General features: G+C 43.1%; 1 protein-coding gene and 1 pseudogene across 2 annotated transcripts in view; one reads left to right on the top strand and one right to left on the bottom strand.

The window, feature by feature from the left end:
- Positions 1-18,461, bottom strand: part of RAD54L2 (RAD54-like 2 (S. cerevisiae)) — a 118,785-nt gene extending 100,324 nt beyond the window's left edge. The window contains exons 1-2 of one of the 2 annotated variants that reach the window (XM_021068851.1): positions 18,243-18,461; positions 15,844-15,991 (exon numbers count right to left, since the gene is read on the bottom strand). The gene's annotated coding sequence lies outside the window, so the exon portion shown is untranslated. The remainder of the gene's footprint in view (positions 1-15,843; positions 15,992-18,242) is intronic. The other variant, XM_021068850.1, reaches the window with a different exon arrangement.
- Positions 3,146-3,950, top strand: LOC100519736 (annotated as a pseudogene).

The raw sequence follows: 27,344 nt of genomic DNA, 5'->3' as shown, positions 1-27,344 counted from the left end.
GGAAAAAAAAATGTATTACTGTATCTTCCCAACTCTGAGACAGGACAAGAAAGCAAAGGATTCTTTGAATTTTGAGATCAAGGAATTAGTACCTGATTTAGTACCATTTCACAAGCTAGGCCTTCTTCATTCTTGACTATGTTATCATATCCTTAGAACACCTGAGTGTTCTTTTTTTTTTTTTTTTTTTGTCTTTTTGTCATTTCTAGGGCCACTTTTGTGGCATATGGACGTTCCTGAGGTCTAATCGGAGCTGTAGCCACCAGCCTACACCAGAGCCACAGCAACATGGGATCTGAGCCACGTCTGCAACCTACACCACAGCTCACGGCAATGCCGAATCCTTAACCCACTGAGCAAGGCCAGGGATCAAACCCGAAACCTCATCGTTCCTAGTCGGATTCGTTAACCACTGAGCCACGATGGGAACTCCCCCTTGAGTGTTCGTGAAGCAAAGTCTACCTTAGCTCAGACACTCATTCAATTGATATTTATTGCAAAACTATTATTACAAAGAATTCTGTTAAACACTGTACAATGCAAAATTACACACAGTGTAAATGTGGTACCTACACTCAAGGAGATTACTCTAGAAGGTAAGAAAAACTTACATGTGCAAATAGCTGAAGTACCAGGCATACTGTGAAATGTCACTGATGCACTGCCAGTCATGAGAGTCAGAAAAGAGAGGACTCACTTCCAATGCGGATAATGCTGTCACCTGAACTTAGTCTAGTCAGATGGTCAGAATTTCAATTGGCCAGAACACACATTCAGGGGAAACAATGTGAATACATATACAAAGCTGAAAAGAGCTAAAGGTATGTTCCAGTAATAGCCAGGAGTCAGGATTAACTGAAGAACTAGCCACGAGATAACTGGCCCTATGTTGAGGACAAATGAGAGGGAAGAGCCGGAGGATGAAGCCTGGATTCCTGGGAGAGACCAGCAGGAGACGGAATCAAAAGAAAGCTGAGGTAGCAATACTCATATCAGACAAAATAGATCTTAAAATAAAGGACATTATAAGAGACAAAGAAGGACATTACATAATGACCAAAGGATCAATTCACGAAGACGACAGAGCAATTGTAAATATATATGAACCCAACATAGGATGACCTCAATATATAAGGCAATTAACAACCTTAAAAGGAGACATTGACAATAACACAATTAACAGTGGGGGACTTTAATACCTCACTTACAACAAGGGACAGATCATCCAGGCAGAAAATCAATAAGGAAACACAGGCCCTAAATGAAGCATTAGACCTAAATGAAGATGGACCTAATACATACTTATAGGACATTCCATTCAAAAGCAGCAGAATACACATTCTACTCAAGTGCACATGGAACATTCTCTAGGATTGATCACATTCTGGGCCACAAATCAAGCCTTGGTCACTTTAAGAAAACTGAAATCATATCAAGCATCTTGTCTAACCACAAGGCTATATGACTGGAAATCAACAACAAGAAAAAAATTCAGGAGTTCCCATAGTGGCTCAGTAGTTAATGAACCCAACTAGCAACCATGAGGACTTGGGTTCAATCCCTGGCCTCCCTCAGTGGGTTAGGGATCCATCATTGATGTGAGCTATAGTGTAGGTCGCAGTCATGACTCGGATCCCACATTGCTGTGGCTGTGGTGTAGGCCAGCATCTACAGCTCTGATTCAACCCCTAGCCTGGGAACCTCCATATGCTGCAGGTACAGCCCTAAAAAGACAAAAGACAAAAAAAAAACCCTGCAATAAATAAAAACACATGGAGACTAAACAACAAGCTACTAAACAACAAATGGATCACTGAAGAAATCAAAGAGAACACTTTTAAAAATACCTAAAAGCAAATGACAACAAAGATACGGCACTCCAAAACCTACACGATGCAGCAAAAGCAGTTCTAAGAGGAAAATTTATAGCAATACAAGCCCACCTCGGGAAACAAGAAAAAGCTCGAATAAACAACCTAACTTTACATCTAAAGCAGCTAGAGAGAGAACAGACAAGACCTAAAGTTAGCAGAAGGAAAGAAATCATAAAGATCAGAGCAGAAACCAATGAAATAGAAATGAAGAAAACCATAGAAAAGATCAATGAAATAGGAGTTCCTGTCATGGCTCAGCGGTTAGCAAATCCAACTAGGAACCATGAGGTTGCAGGTTCGATCCCTGGCCTTGCTCAGTGGGTTAAGGATCTGGCATTGCCATGAGCTGTGGTATAGGGTGCAGATGCGGCTCGGATCCTGCGTTGCTGTAGCTCTGGTGTAGGCCGGCAGCAATAGCTCTGATTAGACCCCTAGCCTGGGAACCTCCATATGCCACAGGAGCAGCTCAAGAAAAGGCAAAAAGACAAAAAAAAAAAAAAAAAAAAACAATGAAATAGTAACAAAGAAAACCATAGAAAGATCAATGAAATGAAAAGCTGGTTCTTTGAAAAGATCAACAAAATTGATAAACCCTTAGCCAGAATTAACAAGAAAAAAAAGAGGACTCAAATTAATAAAATTAGAAATGAAAAAGGAGAAGTTACAATGGACATCACAGAAATACCAAAGATCACAAGAGACTACTACCTGCAACTATATGTCAATAAAACGGAAAACCTAGAAGAAATGGACAAATTCTTAGAAAAGTACAATCTTCCAAGACTAAACCAAGATGAAATAGAAAAGATGAATGGCCCAATTATAAGCACTGAAATTGAAACTGTGATTAAAAAACTTCCAACACCTAGAAATTATCATGCTAAATGAAGTCAGTCAGACAATGAGACACCAACATCATATGCTATCATTTGCATGTGGGATCTAAAAAAAGGACACAATGAACTTCTTTGTAGAACAGATACTGACTCACAGACTTTGAAAAACTTACGTTTTCCAAATGAGACAGGTTGGAGGGTGGGGGGGATGCACAGGGGGTTGGGAATGGAAATGCTATAAAATTTGGTTGTGATGATCACTGTACAACTACAAATGTAATAAAATTCATTGGAAAAAAAAAAAAAACTTCCAACAAACAAAAGTCCAGAAGCAGATGGCTTTACAGGCGAATTCTATCAAACATTTAAAGAAGAGTTAACACCCATCCTTCTGAAACTCTTTCAAAAAATTGCAGAGGAAGGAACACTCCCAAACTCATTCTATGAGGCTACCTTCACCCTGATACCAAAACCAGACAAAGATACTACAAAAAAAGAAAATTACAGGCCAATATCACTGATGAACATAGATGCAAAAGTCCTCAACAGGGTCCCGGAATTTTTGCATGCCTGTTCTATCATCTCTTTCTCAGCATAGCCCAGCCCCACCATGGCAGACGCCTTCATGGGCACCTGGAAGCTACTAGACAGCAAGAATTTCCATGACTACATGAAGTCAATTGTTGTGGGTTTTGCCACCAGGCAGGTGACCAACATGACCAAGCCTACCACAATTATCAAAGTGAATGGGGACACAATTACCATAAAAACACAAAGCACCTTCAAGAGCACAGAGATCAGCTCAAGCATGGAGTGGAGTTTGATGAGACAACAGCAGATGACAGGAAGGTCAAGTCTATTGTGACAATGGATGGAGGCAAACATGTCCATGTGCAGAAGTGGAATGGGTAAAAGACAACACTTGTTTGGGAACTAGCTGATGGGAAACTCATCCTGACATTCACCCAAAGCAGTGCAGTTTGCACTCGCACTTACGAGAAAGGAGCATGACCTGCCCATCCCTTCTTCAGCTGCTCCTGCCAACTGGCTACTCCTGGACTCAGCACCAGATTGCCTCATTTCTTCCTCTGGCATTTTGTAAAAATCCACTTTGGGGATATTCTCCTGGAGTCAGGTGGCACCAGTCCGCCTATAGTTCTGGTTCTTGTTGTATATGTTTGTTGTTTTTAACTGCATCCAAAGGGTGCTCTGAGGTCAATAAAATAGCCAAGGCCAAAAACAAACAAACAAACTTCAACAAAATACTAGCAAACCTAATCCAACAATACATTAAAAGGATTGCACATCATGGTCAAGTGGGATTTATCCCAGGGATGCAAGGATTCTTCAATATCCACAAATCAATCAGTATGATACACTACATTAACAAACTGAAGAATAAAAACCATGCGATCCTCTCAACAGATGCAGAAAAAACTTTTGACAAAATCGAACTCCCATTTCTAATAAAAACCCTCAAAGAAAGAAAGTGGACATAGAGGGAACCTACCTCAACATAATAAAGTACAGATACGACAGACCTACAGCTAACATCATTCTTTTTTTTTTTTTTTTAATTTCCCTAATACATTATTTTTTTTTTCTACTTACAGCATGGTGACCCAGTTACACAGGCATGTATACATTCTTTTTTCTCACATTATCATGCTCCATCATAAGTGACCAGACATAGTTCCCAGTGCTACACAGCAGGATCTCATTGCTAATCTATTCCAAAGGAAATAGTCTGCATCCATTAACCTCAAGCTCCCAATCCATCCCAGTCCCTCCCCACCTCTTGGCAACCACAAGTCTATTCTCCAAGTCCATGACTTTCTTTTCTGTGGAAACATTCATTTGTGCCATACATTAGATTTCAGATATAAGTGATATCATGTGGTATCTGTCTTTCTCTTGCTGACTTACTTCACTCAGTATGAGAGCCTCTAGTTCCATCCATGTTGCTGCAAAAGGCATTATTTTGTTCTTTTTTATGGCTGAGTAGAATTCCATTGTGTATATACACTAATATCATTCTCAATGGTGAAAAGCTGAAGGTATTCCTGCTGAGATCAGGAACAAGACAAGGATGTCCCCTCTCGCCACTACTACTCAACATAGTTTTGGAAGTCCTAGCCACAGCAATCAGAGGGAAAAAAAAAGAAATAAAAGGAATCCAAATTGGAAAGGAAGAAGTAAAACTATCATTATTTGCAGATGACATGATACTATATCTAGAAAATCCTAAAGACACTACCAGAGAACTGTAAGAGCTCGTCAATGAATCTGGCAAAGTCACAGGATACAAAATTAATACACAGACATCAACTGCATTTCTATATACTAACAATGAAAGCTCAGAAAGAGAAATTAGGGAAACAATCCCATTTACCATCAAATTAAAAAGAATAAATACTTAGGAATAAACCTACCTAAACAGACAAAAGACCTGTACTCTGAAAACTATAAGACACTGATGAAAGAAATCAAAGATGACACAAACAGATAGAAGGACATACCCTGCTCCTGGATTATAAGAATCAATATTATCAAAATGACTATACTACCCAAGGCAATATACGAATTCAATGCAATCCCTATCAAATTACCAAGGACATTTTTCACAGAACTAGAACAAACTATCTTAAAGTTTGTTTGGAAGCACAAAAGACCCAGAATAGCCAGAGCCATCCAAAGAAAGAAAAACAGAGCTGGAGGAATCAGGTTCCCTGGCTTCAGACTATACTACAAAGCTACAGTCATCAAAACCATATGGTACTGACACAAAGAGGGAAACATGGATCAGTGGAACAGGATAGAAAGCCCAGAACTAAACCCACGCACCTACAGTCAACTAATCTACGACAAAGGAGGCAAGAATATACAATAGAGAAAAGACAGACCCTTCAACAAGTGGTGATGGGAAAACCGAACAGCTTCATGTAAAAGAACAAAATTAGAACACTTCCTAACACCTTACATAAAAATAAACTCAAAATGGATTAAAGACCTAAATATAAGACCAGATACTATAAAACTCTTAGAGGAAAACATAGGCCAAATACTCTCTGACATAAACAGCAGCAATATCTTCTCAGATCTACCTCCTAGAGTAATGACAATAAAAACAAAAATTAAAAAATGAGACTTAAAAGTTTCTGCACAGCAAAGGAAACCCTAAACAAAACAAAAAGACAACCCATAGAATGGGAGAAAATATTTGCAAATGAAGCAACTGACAAGGGATTAATCTCCAAAATTTATAAACAACTTCTGCAGCTCAATACCAAAAAAAGCAAACAACCCCATCAAAAAAAGGGCAGAAGATCTAAACAGACAATTCTCCAAAGAAGAAATACAGATGACCAAAAAACACATGAAAAGATGTTCAACATCCTACGTTAAACAGTAGGTATGAGAACCAGGATTTTTACATTAAAAATCAAGTCGTGAGGGAGTTCCCATCATGGCGCAGTGGTTAACGAATCCGACTAGGAACCATGAGGTTGCGGGTTCGGTCCCTGCCCTTGCTCAGTGGGTTAAGGATCCGGTGTTGCCGTGAGCTGTGGTGTAGGTTGCAGACGCAGCTCGGATCCCGCATTGCTGTGGCTCTGGCGTAGGCCGGTGGCTACAGCTCCGATTCAACCCCTAGCCTGGGAACCTCCATGTGCCGTGGGAGCGGCCCAAGAAATAGCAAAAAGACAAAAAAAAAAAAAAAAATCAAGTCGTGGAGTTCCCGTTGTGGCTCAGTGGTTAACGACTCTGACTAGGAACCATGAGGTTGCGGGTTCGATCCCTGGCCTTGCTCAGTGGGTTAAGGATCCAGTGTTGCTGTGAGCTGTGGTGTAGGTCGAAGGTGTGGCTTGGATCTGGCATTGCTGTGGTTCTGGCATTGTCTGGCAGCTGTAGCTCCTATTCAGCCCCTAGCCTGAGAACCTCCGTATGCTGCTGGTATGGCCCTAGAAAAGACAAAAAAAAAAAAAAAAAAAAAAAAAAAATCAAGTCTTGGAGTTCCCTTCATGGCTCAAATGGTAACAAACCCATGAGGACACAGGTTTGACCCCTGGCCTCACTCAGTGGGTTAAGAATCTGGTGTTGCTTCAGCTGTGCTGTAGGCCAGCGGCTACAGCTCTGATTTGACCCCTAGCCTGGGACCTTCCATAGGCCAGGGGTGCAAGCCAAAAAAGCAAATAAATAAATAAATAAGAAAAGAAAAAACTGGGGAAATATTAGTCATTATTGAAACCGAGTGATGAGTGTATGGGGTTCATATACTATACTCCCTGCTGTTGTATTATATTTGAAATTTTCCATAATAAAAAGTCCACTCATAGAGTTCCCTGGGTGGTGCAGCAGGTTAAGGATCCAGCATTGTTACTGCTGTGACTTAAGTTGCAGCTATGGCACAGGTTCAATCCCTAGCCCCAGAACTGGATGCCACGAATGTGGCAAAAAAAAAAAAAAAAATCCACTCATGCAGCTTCCCTCCCTGCACAGATGATGGGGAATGGGGAATTAGTCAATACAAGGGAGAACAAACATCAAGAAAAAAAAAATCTTTGTTCAGGTAACAAAGAATTCACCTCAGATGAAGAGTTCAGGCAACAAAGAATTCACCTCAGATGTAGAGTTCAGGAGAAAAACAGGACCAGAAGCCAGATCGAAAAGGATTAAGAGATACAGATTTTTTTTTCTTTTTTCTTTTTTTTCTTTTTAGAGCCACACCCACAGCATGTGGAGGTTCCCAGCCAGGCTAGGAGTCTAATCAGAGTTACACCTGCTGGCCTGCGCCATAGCCACACCACAGCTCATGACAACACCGGATCCTTGACCCACTGAGTGAGGTCAGGGATGGAACCCACAACCTCATGGTTCCTAATCGGATTCGTTAACCACTGAGCCATGATGGTAACTACAAAACTTGATTTTTAATGTAAAAATGTGGAGAAAAGAGAGGGCTATGGTAGCAGGAGAGGCCAAGAGCTAAGCAAAGTTACTATAGTTCTACCTTGTATATAGGTAAAAACAAAAAGGGGAAGGATGGAGGACAGAAGGTGCTGGAAAAAGATAACTGAGTAATCAATTAACTGGTCAATCTATATATGAAGCAAAAACATGAAAAGATGCTGATCCCCCTCCATAAGGAAATGTAAATAAAAATTAGTTAACTAGGAATTTCCATTGTGACTCAATGGGTTAAGGAACCACTGCTGTCTCTGTGAGGATGCAAGTTCAATTGCTGGCCTCACTCAGTGGTTAAGGATCCAGTGTTGCTGTAACCTGCAGCATATGTCACAGATGTGCCTTGGATCTGGTGTTGCCATGGCTGTAGCACAGGCCACAGCTACAGCTCCGATTCAACCCCCGGCCCAGGAACTTCCATATGCTACAGATGCGGCCATTAAAAAAAAAAAAAAAAAAAAAAAAAAAAAAAAAAAAAAAAAAAAATTAGTTAACTAGGTTTCAATTGTCAAAGATTAAAGTTATTGATAATGTTCAGTGTTAGAGGAGAAATATAAATTGAAATAATCTCTTGAAAGATATGTGGTAAATGTTAGTAAAATTTTAAATATGCATAACCTTTGATGCATAAATTCCACTTGTAAGAATATATCCTAAGACATATACAAAGAACAGAAAGATGTATACAATGTATGTAAAGAGGTACACAAAGATATATACACAAGGATGCTTGTAATTGCAAAGAAACAGAAACAAATGTCTCTCACCAGGGGACTAGGAAAATTGATACAAATATATCTTACCTGTAACTACTTAAAAAGATACAATAGGAGTTCCCACTGTGGTGCAACAGGATGGACAGCATCTCTGCAGCCCCGAGATGCAGGTTCAATCGCCAGCACAGTGCAGTGAGTTTAAGGATCCATCACTGCCAGAACTGTGGTGTGGGTTGCAGCTGTGGCTTGAATTCAATCAATCCCTGGCCTGGGAACTTCCATATGCCATGGCTGCAACCATAATATAAATAAATAAATAAAAAGATATGTGCCCTAAACATGGGGAAATGCCCAAGATAAAAGCATTAATTGAAGAAAAAAAGCAAATTATAGAAAAGTAGATATACTGTGATTCTATTTCCATAAAAAAGAGGAATTACTTTATCTCACAGACACACACACGGAAACACAAATACATACCTATTAGCATACACAGTGCAAAAAAGTGTGGCTAAATATAAACCAAATTCATAATGGTGGTTAACATTGAGACAGGGGATTATGGGTTCCTCTCCTTATTTAAAAATGCCTAAATTTTACCTCTTATGTTAACTGCATAATCAGAAGGAAAAAAAAAAAAAAGTCAAGGACTTTCCAAAAGCAAGAATGATAAAAGTGTCATGACAGGAAAGGGGGAAAAAAATCAGGAGCACAAGTCCTAAACTGAGGTCACAGGTCAAGGATAAGGGAGATGGACAGCAGGTCTAAGGCCTGAGGGAAAAGTGAGCCTTGGTAAACATACAAGCAGCTGCTGTGGGAACTGGGACCCTGAGAATGCAACCCAAGAGCACCTGGAGAGGCAGAGAGAGCAGAACACAAGTGAGGCAGTGGGAAGTGCTAACAACAAAAGCAGTCCATTTTCCTGACTCCCCAGCAACACTGGGCAATCTAGAGGCAGCAAAAGAAGCAAGGAAAGAGAATTCAGGGTTGGCAACTCGCAGAGCAGATAAAATGCAAAGTCAAGCAGGTTGTCAGACCTGAGGAGGGCAGCACTGAAACTGTGAACCATGGCAAACCAGATCCAAATTAAGGTAGGAGGTGGATCAAACAGTAAAAAAGACGAGTTCCTGTCGTGGCGCAGTGGTTAACGAATCTGACTAGGAACCATGAGGTTGCGGGTTCAATCCCTGCCCTTGCTCAGTGGGTTAAGGATCTGGGCGTTGCCGTGAGCTGTGGTGTAGGTTGCAGACGCGGCGGCTCAGATCCCGCGTTGCTGTGGCTCTGGCATAGGCCGGTGGCTACAGCTCCGATTTGACCCCTAGCCTGGGAACCTCCATATGCCGCGGGAGCGGCCCAAGAAATAGCAAAAAGACAAAAAAAAAAAGTGAAATAGAGAAAGATGGAGAGATGGGATGGAGGAGACAGACTGGAAAGCACAATGAGAACAAAGAGCCAAAACTCCATCCAGAAATGCACCTAGAGGATTCTTTCCCAAACTTCCCTTCTGTTCCCAATTTCTATACATTATCATACTAGGAGGAAGACCACAATTTGCATCACTGGCCTCAAGTGCAAAAGGATCTCCCACCTAGTTCTGGGTGTTTTTCATGACCACTAAGGGATCTGTGAGGAAAGTGAGGGCTCCATTTGGTTCCCCTCACATCCAGCCCTTCCAGTGTTACTAGGCTGCTCTACTACTACCTTCTTTATGGGTATGGATATCCTCTACCAGCCAGAGGCCTGTAGTAGGGAAGACTGTCACCCCAAACTGAAGCCCTAACACTATTTCCTGGGAACATTAAAAAGGGTCCTAGGAGTTCCCATCATAGTGCAGTGGTTAACGAATCTGACTAGGAACCATGAGGTTGTGGGTTCGGTCCCTGGCCTCGCTCAGTGGGTTAAGGATCCGATGTTGCTGTGAGCTGTGGTGTAGGTCGCAGACACGGCTCGGATCCCACGTTGCTGTGGCTCTGGCGTAGGCTGGCAGCTACAGCTCTGATTCGACACCTAGCCTGGGAACCTCCATATGCCTCGGGAGCGACCCAAAGAAATAGCAAAAAGACCAAAAAAATAAAAAATAAAAAATAATTTAAATAAAATAAAAAAATAAAATAAAATAAATAAATAAAAAGGGTCCTAAACTTAGAAAACCTAGCATCAAGTCCCAGCTTTTCTTACTGGCTTTGTGCACTTGAAAGCAAGTCACTTCACCTCTTGGCCTTTGCTTCTTCATCTATAAAATGGGGATATCTGCCACATAGGGCTGTTGGGAGGATGCAGTAAATGCATACGAAAGTGTTTTATAAACTATAATATCATAATATGTGAAGTATACTACAGTAAAGCAAACATTTTTCAATTCTACCTATATATGACTTTCATCAATGGTACTATCAAACCATGAATGGATGCTAGAACCTTCAATGAGCCTATACTGGCTGAAACTGTCCCTGTTTTTACTGCTTTTAACCTATAGTATAACAGCTTCTTTTCAAGATTTCAACACTGTGAAGTTCCTGTCATGGCTCAGTGATTAACGAATCTGACTAGGATCCATGAGGATGCCAGTTTGATCCCTGGCCTCGCTCAGTGGGTTAAAGATCCAGCATTGCTTCGAGCTGTGGTGTAGGTCACAGATTCGGCTCAGATTCCTCATTGCTGTGGGTGTGGTGTAGGCCCGCAGCTACAGCTCTGATTCCACCCCTAGCCTGGGAACCTTCATATGCCGCGGGTGAGGCCCTAAAAAGCAAAAAAAAAAAAGGAGTTCCCGTCGTGGCGCAGTGGTTAACGAATCCGACTAGGAAGCATGAGGTTGCGGGTTCGGTCCCTGCCCTTGCTCAGTGGGTTAACGATCCGGCGTTGCCGTGAGCTGTGGTGTAGGTTGCAGACACGGCTCGGATCCCGAGTTGCTGTGGCTCTGGCGTAGGCCGGTGGCTACAGCTCCGATTCAACCCCTAGCCTGGGAACCTCCATATGCCGCGGGAGCCGCCCAAGAAATAGCAACAACAACAACAACAAAAAAAGACAAAAAATAAATAAATAAATAAATAAAAGAGAGAAGATTATTAAAAAAAAAAAAATTTAACACTGCTCACAAAGTCTTCAATTTAACAGATGGTTGCCACATTTAAAGTGCTTTACACTTTGTCTCAGTTTTCTGTCTTATCTCACATCAATTTTTATCTTTAATCTAACTACAGTTAACTTTTCATGCTTTCCTTTTCTGCAGTCACCTGCATGAAAGAATAACTGCATTATGTAGGTTTCAATAAAGTTCCTCACACCTGGCCAGTGGGATTGCTATGTGATCTGAACAACCATGAAAATTAAATCAAAGTAATTTAGACAGTATATTCTCAAGTTATTTTACCACTAAGAAGAACCAAGAGGGTAACTAAATGAATTGGCACAATTCCATTACTTCTAGGGTGATAATTCGGAACACACAGCTTCCCAACAAAGAATATATCAGTTTCAGTGTTAGTGCAGAATTAGGCTGAACAAAGAACTAATATACATAATTTCATAATCACTGAGTTCAAATTCCTAAATTAAGTTTGGGCAAATGATCTTAATATCCTGAATATGGTGACAATGAGCTCAACTGGGTCTTCAAAAGGTCCATCAGCTGACAAAAGTCACAACATTCTAGTATTAAATCCATTACCCATTCCCAGGAGTTCCTATTGTGGCTCAGTAGTAACAGATCCGACTAGTATCCATGAGCACACGGGTTGTATCCACCGCCTCGATCAATGGGTTAAGGATATGGAGTTGCCATGAGCTGTGATGTAGGGTGCAGATGTGGCTTGAATCCTGTGTTGCTGTGGCTGTGGCGTAGGCCGGCAGCTACAGCTCTGATTCAACTCCTAGACTGGGAACTTCATATGCCATGGGTGCAGCCCTAAAAAGACAAAAAATAAAAAAGCCGTTACCAGAGTTCCCATCATGGCTCAATGGGTAACGAATCTGACTAGGAGCCATGAGGTTGCAGGTTCGATCCTTGGCCTTGCTCAGTGGGTTAAGGATCCGGCGTTGCTGTGAGCTGTGGTGTTGGCCGGCAGCTACAGCTCCGATTCGACCCCTAGCCTGGGAACCTCCATATGCCACAGGAGGGGCCCTAAAAAGGCAAAAAGACAAAAAAAAAAAAAAAAAAAATTAAATTAAAAAATAAAAAGCCATTACCCACTCCCAGCCTGGAGAGTGATTGTCCGGAGACTTTATAGCCCAAATTGACTGCTCACTGGTTTTCATACATGAGGACAAAGTGCTCAGAGCAGTAAATGGCCAATGGAAGGTCTAGATAATACCCACAAAGAATGGTCACACTCTCTTTCAAAGAAAACGTTTTCCAGACCCAAAGAAACCAAGTAATAGCTCCCCAGCATTGGGGAGTTCCTGTCGTGGTGCAGCGGAAACAAATCCAACTAGGAACCACGAGGTTGTGGGTTCGATCCCTGGTCTTGCTCAGTGAGTTAAGGATCTGGTGCTATGGATGTGGCTGTGGCGTAGGCCAGGGCTACAGCTCCAATTCAACCCCTAACCTGGGAACCTCCATATGCCATGGGTGCAGCCCTAAATAGCAAATTGCAAGAAAAAAAACAGCTCCCCAGCATTAAAACCATGAATTGTATGGAATAAGCAACACGTTTTCACAGCAAAACTGAATGCCATTTTTAGTAACCTGGAATTAAAAAGGCAGAGGCACTACTTCAGCCAGGATCGGTTGCAGCCATGAAGTCAGAACACTCATCACACCACCAGCTCCACAAGGAATGATTTCATGTCACTTCATATGCAAAGATCATTCACTTGTTCACTCAATATTTACTGAATAGCTACTCCTATGTCAGAAATGATTAGGTAATGGGATATAAAGTTAAACAACCCAAGGTCCTGCCCTCAAGTAGGTCACAATGTAGGCACTAAAAACACAAAAAAATAATCCAAAGAGTACAGTGATTATGAAAGAAGCTTTCACAGATTGCAACGGACATACAAAGGAAAGGCAATCAGCTTAAGCTGGAAAGAATTCAGGAAGACTTTTAAGTGATGGTGGTGCCTGAATTCCTAGTAAATTCAAGCCTAAGAGTCAAACGAGCACTAGAATGGGGAAGAAAATTAGCAGAAGGAATAGCTAGAGCATGCTGGGATCTTCAAAGAACTCACTATACAGCCTCAAGTGACAGGAATAGTGGCAGAAGGGAGATTAGAAAAGAAGATACCAGAGTTCCCATAGCTCAGCGGAAACAAATCTTACTAGTATCCATAAGGATACAGGTTTGATCCCTAGCCTCACTCAGTTGGTTAAGGATCCAGCATTGCCATGACCTGTAGTGTAGGTAGCAGCTACAGCTCCGATTCGACCCCTAGCCCGGGAACTTCCATATGCTGTGGGTGTGGCCCTAAAAAGACAAAAAGAAAAGAAAAGATACCAAAGAGGCCAAGTCATAAAGGTCCTTGTGAGATGGTGAAGTAGAGATATACCAGGATCTAGATGTTCATGTATTTTGAGGCCAGAGGAATATTACTTTTTTTTTTTTTTTTTTTTTTTTTTGCCATGCCCAGAACATGAGGAAGTTCCCAGGTCAGGGACTGAACCCATGCCACAGCAGGGACCTGAGGCACAGCAGCAACAATGCTGGATCCTTAACCCACTAGGCCACCAGGGAACCCCCTTTTTTTTTTTTTAATGGCCACAACTGCAGCATATGGAAGTTCTCAGACCAGGGATTGAATCCGAGCAGCTGCTGTGACCTATGCCAGAAGTGCAGCAACAATGGATTCTTTAACCTACTATGCTGGACCAGGGATCAAATCTGCCCACACCTCTGTATCAACCTGAGACACTGCAGTCAGATTCTTCATCTGCTACACCACAGTGAGAACTCCAATATTATACTTTTACCTGGAGTTAATAACCACCCAGAATGAAGGGGGGATTTGACTAAGACTAGAAGAGATTTAGGGCCAGTTATTTTGAATCATTTCTGTCTGGCTCATACTTATTTTCTCTTGACTTTTTTTTTCCCCTCTCACAGGGAAAAAATAAAACTGAACAATTCTATAACAAAGCCTGTGAACCTTCTGTTCATCAGAAACATTTCTGAACAGAGTGCTAGATTCTATCAAACTAGCCCAAATTAGAGAAAGATGACAAATCTCTCCAGCATCTGGAGCCTTCCAGGCAAAAAGACTAAAGTCAGGTATCTGATGCCAACAGAAAAAAAACTAGAGAAATATCCTCATCAGGGGCCACACAATACATGATGCTGCCTGGCATACTCTAGCAGTGTCACTGGGAATGCCCACTGTTCCCAAAACAAAGACATACCAAACAGTTACCTCCTGGCTTCCCCATAGAAACTGCCAGGAAAAAAAAACCTACCAGTGCCAGGAGTCACCTTGGACTTTATAATGTGGACTCCTGCCCACCAGTCCTGGGTAGACTACCTCAACAATACTCTCACCTGTCCATTGTGCCAAAAGGTACACACAGAAGGCTGCCTTCTTTACAAGTCAAGGAAACTGAACCTCTCATCCATGAATAGCAGCCAGCCACACTCCTATTACTGATACTACTGAGAAAAGTACACTCTAGGAGTTCCCGTCGTGGTGCAGTGGTTAACGAATCCAACTAGGAACCACGAGGTTGCAGGTTCGATCCCTGGCCTTGCTCAGTGGGTTAACCGTGAGCTGTGGTGTAGGTTGCAGATGTGGCTCGGATCCCACATTGCTGTGGCTCTGGCGTAGGCCGGTGGCTATAGCTCCGATTCAACCCCAGCCTGGGAAATTCCATATGCCGCAGAAGCGGCCCTAGAAATGGCAAAAAGACAAAAAAAAAAAAAGAAAGAAAAGTAAAGTACACTCTACATAATGATATACACTACTACTAACAGCAATTACTAACCACCCATGAAGCACTAGGTCTTCATCACCACCAGTCCCCACTACAACCTGTAAAGGTTGTATTAGCTCCATTTTACACACTGAAAAAAAAAAAATTGAAAAACAAGGTGCAGAGAGGTTAAGAGCTTATGCAGGTCAAAAAGCAAGCAAGAGGTAGCAATGGGATGACTCCAAAGAAATCAAACACCCTAAGCCTTCTTTCCAGGAGTTTCTGAGGTGGCTCCATCTGACTAAAAGGTGGTCAAAAACATTTTTCAGCAATCACCTTGCCTTCAAAGCAACAATTAAAGCTGTTTTTATTTTATTTGATCAAGTGATTTTCCAGATGGATACTAAGAGATACTTCAAATAATTTATTAGCTAAATGCCTTGATTTTAAATTTCTTCCTTTTTTTCTGGCCAAAATAGAGAGAGAGAGAGCAAAGGCAAGAATTTCATTTAACTAGATCAGAATGGAGTTTAACAATTAAAGAAAAAAAAGCATTCAAATATAATTTATGCAGTAAAAATTAAGAGGCAAGGAATTTCAAATAGACTGAGTCTTACCTTAATTTTATTCTTCCTATTCTAGCAGACAGCACTCCAAGCCATCAGCAGACACTCCCATCTTACACACAGTGAACCAGACAAAAGGAGTAAGCAACACCTTCATGCTCCCAAAACCACAGTGGAAAGGAAAGGCTTCCTGGGGAACCTAAGCACATATATAGTATTTGTGAAACACAGCTTACCAAGACACACACAGAAACAAAGTGTTTACCTTGGGGTGTGTCTACAGGCATACTTAAACAGGTGTGTTTAAATACTAATGCAAAAACAATCACATACCATTACGAATTTTACCCAGGGAAATATATATGAAGATAATCAATTGTCACTAGTCAAAATCAATACTTTATAAAAACTTTATTGAATGGTTTTACAGATTAAAAGTTTGATATGCCTGAATCACTTCTTCCTTCATAGACCTATAGCCATTTCTAAAATATGAACCACTACTATTAAAACGTGAAAAGTATCACCACTGTGGTGGTGCCCAATACAGTGCCTGGCATAAGTCAATAGATATTGGTTTATGAAAGAATAAAGTATTTAAGATAAAAAAATTAAAAGAAAGAGACAGAGAGACATACAGAGAGAAAGAATACAGTTTAAGGGAAATATGTGATTTCTTAATGATTAAGGGAAAAACCAATCCCCAGAACTATCAGTACAACAGAGAGAAATGGCCAGTATTACCTCATATCTAATCTAAAAATTTATACTCTATACTCCAATGAAGCAACACACTTCCTAATGCTCTAAACAAACTCGAAATGTGCAATGATTCGGACACTTTTTTTTTTCATATAGGATTTGATATCTCATCTACAGAGACCACACCAACTTTTGCCTGAATACTGAACACAGATCTCTGGTGCATAGTTCAGGTGTTTGGAGTTTGCACACTGCGTTTTAATGATACAGACGCATCCAGTGTACATATCAAATTCAGTGAAGATAGACAACACTTCCAGTGAAGATAATGTCCTGGGAGAGTTGAAATAAAAGTCACTAAGATTTAACAGATTCAATGTAATGACTTCATGGTAGTAGGAGAAAATGAAGCTTCATGGATATAGGGATATAACTAGTTTTTAACAACATAAACTGTTAGAGTTTTCACATTAAACAATGACACAGAAATTAGTGAAAAGAGGCTTAAAGTAATTTAATTTATGAGAATTGGATTGAAAATCCCTAGAATCTACATATATTATGGTGTCTAGGTTTACCTAACATCATAAACAATAGCCATAATGCTGAAAAGAAAGTGTAAGTCACAATTCAGAAACAAAGGAGAAAAAAAAAATGAACAGAGAAAGGCTTTGAATCCAAATACCACAAAGAAATTCTTTACTTAAAATACTGTCAATGGCAGCTATCATTCTGACTTGGAGTGAGAAGAAATGGTCTACACTGTCTTCCTCTCAGGAACAAATTCATTTCAGCCCCAAACACCCCTTCCAGCTCCATCTACCTTAGTGCCCAGCCACCAACACAGTCAGCCACATCCACTAGCAAGCGACAGGAATTCTAGCAGATCTGAGTCACCCCTCCCCCGCAGTAAGAGGTCATTTTCTATCAGGAAGCCCACTCTGCAAAGGCCCCTTGTTCGACTCACAGGCTGCCATCGCCATGGCCCTTAAAAAACTAATTCTCCAACCTCAGTAGCCTACCAACCCTTCTCTATACTCTCCAATTCACAATTCTGGCTTCACCCTAAGGCCAAGGTAGCCAACACTACTCACAGTGACACCCTGTAACAAGTTCCCTGCCGAAGAACCACTCAAAGCCAGGAGCATCAGGACCCTAGAGAATCCAGCTCTTTGCTCAACTCCCTTGTGCCCAACTGAGCTCCTGCCTTTCCAGGAAATAATCACCGGTTACCTCAGAGAAGCTAAACATTCAATACCCTACCCTTCTCCCCAGCCAGACCCCGGTCTGCCAAGTTCACAGACCTGCGCGGGGCGGGGGAGGGGGGACAGACGCATCTCCATTCGCCTTAGGGACCAGGCACACTGAAGCCCCTAGAATTCCAAACGCAACCCCCGCCCCCCCGCATCCACCCGCTACGGTCAGCCTCCAGGGCGTCTGCATCAGGCGCCAAGAGCGCACGCCACTAAAGTTAAGTCTTCGTGCCCCAGTGACTCCCTTTCCCGGCTACAAAAACCCTGAATACCAAAGCCAACAAGGCCCCGGGTAGAGGCCAAGACCCCTGCCAAGCCTCAGGCCACTGTTGCTTCCCAGGTCGGATCCAGTGCCCCAAGGCCCGGGCCACCGGGACCAGCTTGCTACCCCAGGCCGCTGAGCGCCAGGAGCCCGGGCCGCTTCCCCACTCGGCCCCCATTGTTGCGGGTCCCGGCGGCCCAAGCAGGGAGCCAGGGGCAGGCAGCAGCACTCACCTCCCGCGCCGCTGCTCCGGGCCGCGCCGGGCCGGGCAGGGCCGACTGGCCTAGCGTTCCGCTGTGCCCGCCTTTGCAGTGCCTGCAGCAGCGGCGGCGGGGTTGGAGGAAAGCAGCTGGCCAGGCCCGGGCGCCACGGGCTGGCTCTAGCTGAGCGTCGGTCTTCTCCGGCGGCGGCGCTCGCAGCCTCCGCTGGCGGTCCGCGCCAGAAAGCGTCCCCTTCCCGGCCCGCGCGCCCGGCCGCCCGGACGGGAACACGCGCCGCCGACAGGAAAGTTCCGCTGAGAGCCTAGCGGAGGCCGCTGTTCCCGGTACCGGGTGAACCGCAATTCCTCCCTCAACAGAGCTGTCTATGCTACAGATAACTTTTTCAGGAGTGAATGAGGCGCGGAAGTTTCAGGGAAGAAACCTGAGAATGATTTTAGTGGTGGATCCGACAGGATAAGTTTGCACCCCGCTATCCACCAGAGAGGCACGCTAGCTGATCAGTGCTTCAGTTGAGCCTCGGTTCCTCCTCATTCCTTACTTGGGGATAACTTCAGAGGCTTGTTAGGATCGAATAGATGATCAAAGTACCTGGCGGGGAGATAAGGGGCTCAACATTAGGGGTCGGGCACTGCTGATGCTGCCAATGATGACTGCTACTACTGGTATCGCCCCCTACAGAGTTTGGGCATAGCCCTCAGTGACGGCTGAAATTGATGCGCACTTTGTAACTCTAAGTTTTCCCTCCTCCACCCCCACCTCCCTTCAGGTTTCCTGTTGACTGAAGCTGGAAAAGAAGCAAGGAAAAGAAACGGATTTCTTGATCACTGACACTCAGAGGGAGGTTAATGATGCAAGTTCTCCTCCCTCAAGTTTGGAATTACTGCCTTGTGGGCTCCAGTTTAGAAGAGTGAATTGTGTCAGCTCTCTCTACTACAGTCCTGGGTTCCTCCTCATCCCCCTCCTCTCTCCCTCCTGCTAGAACATAGATGAAACGAAAAAATTCTGAAAGCAGGTTTCGTTTTCCTCACAAAATCAACAGGATAAAAATTCTTTCTCCTTCCCACTCCCTTTTTCTTCTGGTCCTTCACACCTCTAGATATATGACAGTTATTTTCGGAGCAAATTAGGTTATAAAAATAAAAGTGTCTATTCCAAACTATCGATGGGAATTTAGATGTGCATAAGGTGCTCTAAAAGTATAAGCTTTCACATGTCCTCAAATTATCCATTTTTACTTAGCCCCTTGGCTTCTGAGATGCAAGAAATTTTACTTTGATACACTTCTCCCTTGTCTGAAGAGACTTTCTAGAAAGATTCTGATATCAGTCACTTGGACTTAAACCTCATCACTGTGTCACACGTATAAATGCCTGGATTTCCATTTAGACTATCCCGTGGAAGTAAGGAAAGAGCTCCTTACTGGCTGATGGCATTTTGGTAACCATCTGGAAACAGCAGGCTCATAGTTAGAAAGCAGCATGCTGAAAACCTCTGGAGGCTCTCTGTTCCCTCAAGTAGGGGGACTTCATCCTATGATCTTGAAGGACCTGGTGCTTCAAAAACTGATTCACTTTTCTCAAAATCCTGAGGTCAGGTGTTCCCATCATGACTCAGCGGTTAGTGAATCCCATTAGCATCCATGAGGATGTGGGTTCAATCCCTCATTCAGTGAGTTAAGGATCCAGCATTGCCATGAGCTGTGGTGTAGATTGCAAACACGGCTCAGATCCCAAGTTGCTGTGGCTGTGGCATAGGCTGGCGGTCCGATTGGACCCCTAGCCTGGAAACCTCCATATGCCTCAAGTGCGGCCCTAAAAAGACAAAAAGACCAAAAAATAAAAAATAAAATAAGTAAAAATCATTGCAATTCTCACTTAAAATAAAAATAAATAAATAAATAAAAATCCTGAAGTCACATCAGCACTCCCATCCCTCCCTGCTCCAAGCCTTGCATTTTCCCCAATTGGCCTCTTGGCTCGGACTACCCCTGTGACAAATAGAGCAGATTTGGTCTCAAGTGTTGAAGCAGGTTCAGGCGAAAGCCCTGAAGATGACCAAAGAGAGGAAAAAGAGACAAGTTAAGATGGGCAAAAACTTGAGAGTTTTTTATTTATCTCCCACTCCTCTCCTAAAAGACACAATGTACAACCACTGAAAACACTCACATTTACCATTGTCCCCTGTCACTGACATTGGAGCAACAAGGGCTAAGGCTGGCTCCCCTGGTGATGAAAGCCTCTTCCACTCCCTCCTCTCAAGATGCCCTTGCCCTTCTGTGACATCACTGCTTCCTTGCCCTCCAGGAGCTTCCCTAACAACTTAGATGATGTTATGTTCTCACAGCCACCTTTGGGGATGATGCTACCCTTAACTCACCTGCCGGAAAATGCATTATGTTAGGAAGGAATCCTTAGGGTGAGTAACATGCATAGCTTCCTTCAAGCGAAGTTTAAAAATATGGGGTCTTCCTGCTGGATTACGTTAAGACTCAGTGACTTATTAATCAGAAACTAGAACTAAGAGTTCCCATTGTGACTCAGTGGTAATGAACCCGACTAGTATCCATGAGGATTCAGGTTTGATCCCTGGCCTTGTTCATTGGGTTAAGGATGTGGCATTGCCATGAGCTGTCGTGTAGGTCGCAGACCCGGCTTGGATCCTGCATTGCTGTGGCTGTGGTGTAGGCCGGCAGCTGCAGCTCTGATTCAAGCCCTAACTGGGAACTTCCATATGCTGCACATGTAGCCCCAAAAAGCAAAACAAACAAACAAACAAAACAAACAACAACAATCAAAAATCCCTGGAACTAGGCCTTCTTCATCATTATGAACTCATACCAGGGAAAACACCCTCGTCCTTTCACCTATTTCACCTCATTCCATGAAAGCCAGCTCAGTCTTTTTTCCACCATCCACACTTCCAACCCACCCCCACTTCCAGATGCCAAAGCCATGATACTCTGAACCAGATTCCAAGGTGACAGTTGTTTTCTTTAATAGCCATCCTATTCTTAAGATAGTTTATAACGTTCTGCTTGTATATAACTGTTCTTATACTAGATTATAATCTCTTGAAGGTTTAAAAAAAAATCCACCCCAATGTCTAATGAGGTCCTGGCAAAATTGTTGCACCATAAAATTCTTTGTTCAGGAGTGTCTGCTGTGATCCGACACGGCAGGATCAGCTGTGTCTCTGCAGCACAAGGATGCAGGTTCAATCCCCAGCCCAGAACGATGGGTTAAAGGATCTGGTGTTGCCACAGCTTTGTCATAGGTTGCAACTGTGGCTCATATCTGATCCCTGGCCCAGGAACGCCACATGCCATGGTGCAGCCAAAAAAGAAAAAATAATTCCTCATTCAGCAATTTCACTGTACCAGGCACTGTGCTAGATGCTTGGGAATATGAACAAGACATGCCAAGCATAAATATAAGCATTTTAGAGCTATTAACATATTCGACCCTCACATCGACATTGTGAAACATGTACAAGTATCATCTCATTTCAAAGATGGAAAAACTTGAATTCCCATCACGGCTCAGCAGAAATGAATCTGACTAGTATCCCTGAGGATTTGGGTTCAATCCCTAGCCTTGCTCAGTGGGTTGAGGATCCGGCGTTGCCCTAAGCTGTGGTGTAGGTTGCCATTGAGGCTTGGATCTGGCGTTGCTGAGGCTGTAGTGCAGGCCAGCAGCTACAGCTCCAATTAGACCCCTAGCCTGGGAACTTCCACATGCCATGGATACAGCCCTAAAAAGCAAGGAAAAAAAAAAAAGATTGAAAAACTGGAGTTCCGCGATGGCTCAGTGGGTTAAGGATCTGGCATTGTCACTTCTTTGACTCAGATCACTACTGTGGCTCAGGTCACTGCCATAGTGAGAGTTTGATCCCTGGCCCAGGAACATCTGGGACATAAGAAGGTGGTGGTGTTTGAGTATAGGAAACTCATAACCATGTACTGAAGTGAATGAAAATTTATACTCCAAGTTAAGCTTGGAGGATTCTAGTAAAGTGTAACTAATAAAAATCTGTCCCATGTGGATCTTCATTCAGACATTTGTTGTCCCCAAACTATATTTCAGATGCTAATCTGGCACTAAGAGAATACAGGTCTCTACCTTAAAGTAGCTTTTCTTCTAAAAGAGAAGACAAACAGTATGAAATAATTTCAAATTCTAATAAGTGCTGAAAAGAACTTAAAACCAGAGACCTGCATAGGAGAGATGCTATTGGGAGAGGGAAACATTGGGTAAGACCACCTTGATGAGGTGACCTCTGAGCTGAAATCCTAATGCTAGGAATGCTAGAGAGAAGCATGAGATGGCTCAAGGAAGAGAATCCTAGGCGGAAGAACCAAAGCTCAGGAAAGAATGGGTGGGGTGAGACCCTCCAGATGACTGCCCTGGAGGGTGGAGACATACCTGGTAGCTCTGCTTCCGATTTCATGGTCATAAAGGAATCACTTTCAGGGCTTGTTCTGGGAGAGTATGAAAGATATTACTGGTCAACTCTTAGGGACACAGCATAGATTACTTGGTACCTGATAAATGACCATGTACATTTGCCAAGTCAATAGATGTCATAGAAAAAGTGGCCTTTAAAATGTCCCACAGGGAGTTCCTGTAGTGGCGCAGCGGTTAACGAATCCGACTAGGAACCATGAGGTTGCGGGTTCGGTCCCTGCCCTTGCTCAGTGGGTTGACGATCCGGCGTTGCCATGAGCTGTGGTGTAGGTCGCAGCCGCGGCTCAGATCCCGCGTTGCTGTGGCTCTGGCATAGGCCTAGTGGTAAAGGATTTGACATTGTCACTGCTGTGGCTGGTATTGGATCCCAAGCCCAGGAATTTCTGCATGCCATGGGCGCAGCCAAAAAAAAAAAAAAAAAAAAAAAAAAAAAAAAAAAAAATTTAAGAAGAGGAAACACTTGCTAGCTCACTCTATGAGGCAAGCATTACCCTGATACCAAAGGCAGATAAAATCCTATAAGAAAACATAGCACTACCACTTATGAACATTGATGTAGGAGTTCCCGTCGTGGCGCAGTGGTTAACGAATTCGACTAGGAACCATGAGGTTGTGGGTTCGGTAACTGGCCTTGCTCAGTGGGTTAAAGGATCCGGCGTTGCCATGAGCTGTGGTGTAGGTTGCAGACGCGGCTCGGATCCCGCGTTGCTGTGGCTCTGGCGTAGGCCGGTGGCTATAGCTCCGATTCGACCCCTAGCCTGGGAACCTCCATATGCCGCGGGAGCGGCCCTAGAAAAGGCAAAAAGACAAAAAAAGAAAAAAAATTGATGTAAAAATCCTCAACAAAATACCAGCAAACTAAATTTACCATCATATTAAAAAGATTATACACTACAACAAAGTACAATTTATTCCTGGAATGTAAGGATGTTTCATCATACTAAAGTCAATCAAAGAGTTCCCATTGTGGCTCAGCAGATTAAGAACCTGATTAGTATCCATGAGGAGGCAGGTTTGATCCCTGGCCTTGCTCAGTGGGTTAAGGATCTGGGAACTTTCATGTGCGGTGGGTACAGCCCTGGAAAAAGGCAGAAAGATTAAAAAAAAGAAAAATGATATACCATATTAACAGAATAAAGGGAGAAAACACAGAACCATCTAAAGTGATGCAGAAAAGGTATTTGACAAAATTCAATACATTTTCATGATAAAAACGCTCAACAGGGAGTTCCCATCGTGGCTCAGTGGTTAACGAATCCAACTAGGAACCATGAGTTGTGGGTTTGATCCCTGGCCTCATTGAGTGGGTTAGGGATCCGGTGTTGCTGTGAGCTGTGGTGTAGGTGTAGGTGTAGGTCACAGACATGGCTCGGATCTGGTGTTGGTATGGCTGTGGCTGTGGCTGGTGGCACAGCTCTGATTAGACCCCTAGCCTGGGAACCTCCGTATGCCACAGGTTCGGCCCTAGAAAAAGGCAAAAAAAAACCCACAAGAAATGCTCAACAAACTATGATCAGAAGGAAGGAGTTCCCATCGTGGCACAGTGGTTAACGAATCTGACTAGGAACCATGAGGCTATGGGTTTGGTTCCTGCCCTTGCTCAGTGGGTTAACGATCCGGCGTTGCCGTGAGCTGTGGTGTAGGTTGCAGATGAGGCGGCTCGGATCCCTCGTTGCTGTGGCTCTGGCGTAGGCTGATGGCTACAGCTCCGATTTGACCTCTAGCCTGGGAACCTCCATATGCCATGGGAACGGCCCAAAGAAATAGCAAAAAAGACAAAAAAAAAAAAAAAAAGGAAAATACTTCAACATAATAAAAGCCATAAATGAAAAACCTATAGTAAGAATCATTATATTTAATGGTGAAAAAGCTTTTCCTATAACATCAAGAATAAGTCAGTGATGCCTGATTTTGCCACTTCAGTACAGAATTTATAACCAGATCAATTAGGCAGGAAAAAGAGACTAAGTTACCCAAATTGGCAAGGAAGAGTAAAATAATCTCTGTTTGCATATGGTAGGAACTTATATGTAGAAAACACTAAAGATTCCACACAAAAAATTCTTGGAATTGATAAATGAAGTCAGCAAACTAGACAGATACAAACTCAATACACAACTGCGTATTTTTCTAGACTACCAGTGAAATAAACAGAACAGCAAATGCTGGCAAGGATGTGGAAAAATTGGAATCCTTGTCCTTTGTTGGTGGGAATGTAAAATGATACTGTTGCCATGGATAACAGTGTGGCAGTTGCTAAATAAAAAATAAAAATTGAGTTATCATATGATCCAGCAACTGTACTGCTGAGTCTATACCCAAAAGAACTGAAAGCAGATATTTACACACCCATGTTCACAGTGGCATTATTAACATAGCTAATATGTGGAAGTAAGCCAAGTGTCCATCAACAGATAAATGGATAGGGAGTTCCTGTTGTGGCTCAGTGGTTAACAAATCCTACTAGGAACCATGAGGTTGTGGGTTCAATCCCTGGCCTTGCAGTGGATTAAGGATCTTGTCTGGCATTGCTGCGAGCTGTGGTGTAGGTTGCAGACTTGGCTTGGATCCCATGTTGCTGTGGCTCTGGTGTAGGCCTGCAGCTACAGCTCCCTAGCCTGGGAATCTCCATATGCTGTAGGAGCAGCCCTAGAAAAGGCGAAAAGACAAAAACAAAAAACAAAACAAAAACAACAGATAAATGGATAAACAAAGTATGGTATATACATGTAATGGAAAACTACTCAATTTTACAAAGTAAGGAAATTCTGACATATGCTACTATATGAATGAACTTTGAGAACATTATGCTATGTGAAATAAGCCAGTCACAGATAGACAAATACTGTATGATTATACTTAAATGGGGTATCTAAAGTAGTCAAATTCATAGAACAGAAAGTAGAATTGTGGTTGCCAGGGGCTGGGGGGAGGGGAGAATGGGCAGTTATTGTTTAATGGGTACAGAGTTCTAGTTTTACAATATGAAAAGACTTATGGTTATGGAGATGGATGTAGTGATAGTTACACATTACAAATGTATTTAATACCACTGAACTGTACACTTAAAATGGATGGTAAATTTTATGTTGTGTTTACTTTGTCACAATTTTAAAATGGAAAAAAAGATTTAAGAACCACTAGGATTCAGAAAAAATGTTTCATAGTTGGATGTGGGGCTTATAAACACATTGGGGAACTCAATATTGTTTAAGAGCAAAGTAATATCTTTTTCTCATCTTTTTCTTTCTTTCTTTTTAGTGCTGCTTCTGCAGAATATGGAAGTTCCCAGGCTAGGGGTGCAATCAGAGCTGTAGCTGCCAGCCTACGCCCCAGCCATAGCAACACCAGATCCAAGCTGTGTCTGTGACCTACCCACAACTCACAGCAATGCCAGATCCTTAACCCACTGACTGAAGCCAGGGATAGAACCTGCATCCTCATTGTTACTAGTTGGGTTCATACTCCGTTGAACCACGAGGGGAACTCCAACATCTTTTTCTTATAAAAAGCATTCGTTTCCTTTGTAAGCATATCTGGGAGTTAAGAAACATAAATTTGTCCTTTAAAGAGCTACGTATCAGCTGTCCTGGATTCTCTGATTCTCTGATCCCTTAAGCAGAATTTGGGGGGCCCAGAACATGTTCATTGTAGACTTTGTCACTTTGTATGACTGTGTGTCTCTCCTAAGAGCCTATGAAAATGAGGCAGGACTCTGTTTTCTACCCACACATGACGCTCAATGGATGAAAGAAGCAATGAGCGAGCAGCAGGAGAGAGATGACCTGCAGTTCTAAGGAGGCTGGGAGAAATCACAGTTCAGGTTCTTCCAGTGGTTTCCTTCATCTATTTCTCCTCCCTCCTTTGCAGCCTATTCCCCAGACCACCTGCAGGAGGCCTTCCCAGATTGGGCCAGCTACCACACTGAAGGATTTCTCTGTCTCCTTATCTCCCTCTCACCTGGAGGAAGAGGCCAACAAGGGGGTTCACAAAGGGATACTTGAGCTGCCAAAAAGGGTATAGTAGGCCAGGGGAGGGAGGAGGGGAAATCAGGCTTCCTGCTCCAGCACCTCCAAACCAGGTCCTCAAAAGAGAGGTGCATCCTTCCTTATCCCTCCCCAGGGCAGGTGTCCCAACACCTGGTGGAGGCCACTGGGCTGTTCTAGCCCTTCTGGGAAGGAGATGTGGTCCTCCAAGGTGGTTGCTGGTGGGGAGGGTGGAATGCCACAGGCCAAGCAGTCCCTGGTGTGTTGGCTGAGTGCTCACCTCCTACACCTCCATTCCCAATGGAGGAGAGAATGGGGGCTCTGGACTTAGTCAATAAGCAATAAGCTGAGCACCCTTGCACAAGTTAGTCAACTTCTCTGAGCCATAGCTTTCTCATCTGTCAAAGTGGAACGTGATACCTACCTCATAGGACTGATGTGGGAAGACTGTGTAGGGCTGAGCACAGGACCTCGCAAAAAGTAGGCCCTCAGGAATCTAGATGGAGTGAAGAACTTCAGCCCTAACAGAGGTAGTAACTGTCCCCAAAGGCCTGGCTGTAGCATCACCAATTAAACCATGTGGCTGAGCTAGCAACAAAGTCTCTGGTGCCTCAGCATCCTGAGATAAAGGGCTAGTTCTCACAATCTTCCTCTCATGAGGAAGC

This window comes from Sus scrofa, chromosome 13 (assembly GCF_000003025.6).
Source record: "Sus scrofa isolate TJ Tabasco breed Duroc chromosome 13, Sscrofa11.1, whole genome shotgun sequence".
NCBI classification, from domain to species: domain Eukaryota; kingdom Metazoa; phylum Chordata; class Mammalia; order Artiodactyla; family Suidae; genus Sus; species Sus scrofa.
Note: the sequence above shows the minus strand (reverse complement) of the source record. Positions and strands in the feature narration are given on the sequence as shown.